The sequence below is a fragment of the Ochotona curzoniae genome, unplaced genomic scaffold, assembly GCF_017591425.1.
Source record: "Ochotona curzoniae isolate NIBS_2020 unplaced genomic scaffold, NIBS_Ocur_1.0 contig_4501, whole genome shotgun sequence".
NCBI classification, from domain to species: Eukaryota; Metazoa; Chordata; class Mammalia; order Lagomorpha; family Ochotonidae; genus Ochotona; species Ochotona curzoniae.
Genome location: NW_024466307.1, coordinates 18,811,994 through 18,815,707, shown reverse-complemented (window position 1 = coordinate 18,815,707; position 3,714 = coordinate 18,811,994). Strand labels below are relative to the sequence as shown.

Sequence of the window (3,714 nt, the reverse complement as noted above, 5' to 3'; positions counted from 1 at the left end):
ACGGGAGACCGCAACAGGAACTGGCCACAGCCGGTGCCGGAAGCGGACGGGCGGACCCCCCATGATCTTGCTGAAGTATTTCCGGCCCCTCTAGGCGGAAGACTCGTTGGAAGCGCGCGGCTTCCGGCCTGGTCGCAGAGGGGCGGAGCCGGCGGCTCCCGGTAGTTCCGCGTCCCGGGGTCAGCTGGCGAACGTTCTCGAAGTGGAACCCTTAGTGTATAAAGAAAATTCTACTCTTCCCAGAAGTAGCTAACGTGGTGAACGCTGTTGAGTACCTCGACATGGCAAATCAAGATGTTAAATCTGTTTTGATAAGTTCATATTCCTGTTTAGGTATATGGTAGTTCCTACCGCACGGTTTTGTGAGTTAATGCCGCGTGGTATTACGTGTGTGATTAGCACCTTAGTGACATCATCGTTAGATCATAATCATTGTGGAAGAATACTGACATTTCACTAAGTGTTGCAAGGCAGGAGTGCTTACATCCCCTATAAAGAGCTGTCAGAGCTGGTTTTAGGAGTTGCTATGAAACCTTCAAAACCGGATCAGGTTGCAACAAAGCAGTTACTGAGATCCAGTTGTTGCTGAAAACTAGTTGACTGCGTTGGAGGAGCAAGGAGTCGAGTCAGCTATGGCTTAATTTCTACACACCCGCGGGGAGTCAAGGCGGTGAATCCCAGTGTTTAGAGTTGGGGATGCACCGTGCCCTCAGAACGTGTGCCTTTTTTCATCAGTGGTAGTGAACTGCTATTCCTCGGGCTCTAAGAATCAATCGGGTGCTAGTTTCTTTGATTAGGATTTGAAGTTACTGAAAAAGAAAATATAGCTCTAGGGGTGATGACTAAATGTCCAGGTGTACAGTCGGGAATCCTGCAGGCTAGCCTTCAGATGCTGACTCTGTAAATTAGCTAGCCTTGGCAGTGAAATTGCAAGCTGAGAAAGCCACTGGGACCTGATAAAATCTATAGCAAAGGCTGCTTCGAATAGGACTCGGTCATAATTTTTTTTTAAGCAGAATTTCGTGTATGTTTATCCGTAATTGACGCTGTACATAATTAAGGGGGCACAGCGGGGTGCTTCAATGCACGGATACTATGTGTAGTTATTAATTAGCATATCAGTCACATCAAGCATTTATCATTCGTGTTGGGAACATTCAGAATCCTATTAGCAGCGCTATACTCCTAAGTGGGTTTCCCCCACTAAGGGCCATGAATTAATTCTAAGTTCTGGGTCACTCATGTTCCTGTCCTGAAATGTCTCAAAGCTTGCCTTCCGAAGGGTTCCGATTCAAGAGCAGGGACTCGGTTTGAGTTTGTGAAAAGGATTTTACTTGGGAGAATAATGCGTGTATTCGCAAAGATGCTGCTGTAATCGTGTGCCAAGTGAATAGTTCCGGACCGTGGTTTATGTAAACAGTCCGTGATGCCGCGGCTGCAATAATGGAGAAAACTTGCTCTCCAGCTGCCCGCCGCGTGGGACAACCCCGAGTGGACACCGTTTTTCCGAAGGAAATTGTACAGGGCACCTTAGGATTTATGAAAAAAAAAAAAAAAAAGCACCAAAGCGGGGAGCCCTGTTGTGTGAAACAAATATTCTGGGCTCTTCGGCGACTCCCACCAGCTGACCTTGATGCTCTGAAAGCAGCGCTCACCGTCGGTCTGGGCCGAGTCTGGCTTCAGGTCAATGTTAGTGAGCCCTACAAACATGTGGTTTCCGTAGTGTAGTGGTTATCACGTTCGCCTCACACGCGAAAGGTCCCCGGTTCGAAACCGGGCGGAAACAACTTTTTTTTTCCTTCACTTTGAAACTGCTTCTCTGGTTCAGAGTCCATAAGGTTTGGATCGTGTGGCTAGCTGTACAAGAGAACCTCTGGGGTACCTTCACTCACTTTTCCAAGGAAAGCTGCACAAATCACCCTTAGGAAAACTATATTGCAATATTAAATAATTAATAATATCCTTAAATATGCGTATAGGCAGATCAACCTATCATTAAACTTCAACTCTACATTGAATGCTGATTGACTAGTTTTATTTTTAATAAAAATAATATAGGTCTATAAAATACACTTTAGAAGTTCGTTTAAATTTTCAAATTGCCTGACAGTCTTAAGCTTTAAGCAACATGAACTTAAAACTTAGTAGTGGGGGAGGGCTGAACTGCCTTGCATGCCTGTATGTATATTTCAGAACCTTTTTAACATGTAAAAGCTGTACATTTCTGGAAAGTTCTGAATTTCTTTTGTTTCCTTTTTCCTTTGAGCATTTTCCAGTGAGCTTCTTTAATATAGAGCAAACAATTTGAAAGATACAAAAATATGTGAAGTTCATTAAAAAAAACTACAGTATAGCGCTGGTACAGTACACTAAAAGACTGATAAAAAGAAACAGTAATAAAAGGCCTCCATTTTAAATGTCATTCGTATATATCTTGTGGATGAAAGCTATATACTTTTACACACATTTTTAGAGAAATTACTGAATTACAAAAAAAAGTAGTAATAAAAAACTTAGTAGTAATTAAATTCTTTTGCTGTTAAAAATAATTTTGCATAAATTAAAATGGACATTTTTTAAGACTTTTGTGAGGCTTTTTATTTTCTTTCTTTTTTTTAATTGATTACATTGCCTTATGTGACACAGTTTTATAGACACTGGGATTCTCCCTCTCCTCCCCAACCCCCCCCCCCCCGCCATGGTGGATTCTTGTTGCATTACCACAGTTCAAATTCAGTTGAGATTCTTTCCTTGCAAGCATCTACAAAGCAGAGTCCAGCATCTTATTGTCCAGATAAGTTCAACAGTTTCTTGGGGAGACCGTCTCTGGTCTGAAGGTAGAGCCGACAGAGTATTATTTTTGAAACGTAAAATAATTCCATTTCATGTTTAACTTACATTCTAACAATAGAGCCAAATCTTGTTATCTATCAATGTATTTTGCATTATTAAAAATTCTATCGTAAGTGTTAAAAGAGTAAGAATTGTATGCCAATCTAAACCCTCTGACCCTCCATGCAAGGGAACTGGAGGATTCTGTCGAGCCCCAAGGCTTTGGGCTGTCCTCTTCCGCGCCTGCTCGTAACATAGTTTTGTTAGTTTTATTTTAAATTGCTATTCAAGGCTGATGCGCTGGATGTCTCAGCCTAAAAAGGTTGTCCTAGGCGGGCCAGAAACCCGAGTGATGACTCAATATCACAATAAGTCTCTAAGTCAGAATTGTGTTTCTCAGGGTAGTGGTTGTTATGTTGGTTTATGTCCGTTAAAGGTTCCTGGTTCAAAACCAGGTGCAAATACTTCTTGGGTTTTCCAGATTTAGCAGACTGTTCCCTCCCCCCTACCCCCTGTGTTTATGTATTTTTGTTCACTTTATTATTTACTTGCACATATTTATTGTAGTCCTATCTTTGTGCTTATATTTTCCAATCACCATCTCCCTTTAGCCTGAACCTAGCCAGGTGTAGGTCTGTGTGATACAGCCAGCCGCAGCCCAATGCTGCATGACGCATGGGAGATATTAAAATGAGCAAGAAATAACGAGTTGGAACTGTATAATGTGCAGTGGAAGTCTAGAGAAAAGTGCGCACAAGGCAAGATAATGTTAATAATAGCTGCGATATTTACAATCCGTGGGGGGGGGGGGTCTTACTAATCCCCCTGAGGCAGATCACAGTATTGCTCCCCGCTTACAGATGAGGCCACTGAGGCACACCC

The 3,714-nt window shown here is 42.5% G+C and overlaps 1 non-coding gene across 1 annotated transcript; it reads left to right on the top strand.

Moving 5' to 3' along the window:
- Positions 1-1,713: 1,713 nt before the first annotated feature.
- Positions 1,714-1,786, top strand: TRNAV-CAC. The gene has a single exon. It is a non-coding gene; the product is annotated as a tRNA-Val (tRNA).
- Positions 1,787-3,714: the final 1,928 nt, after the last annotated feature.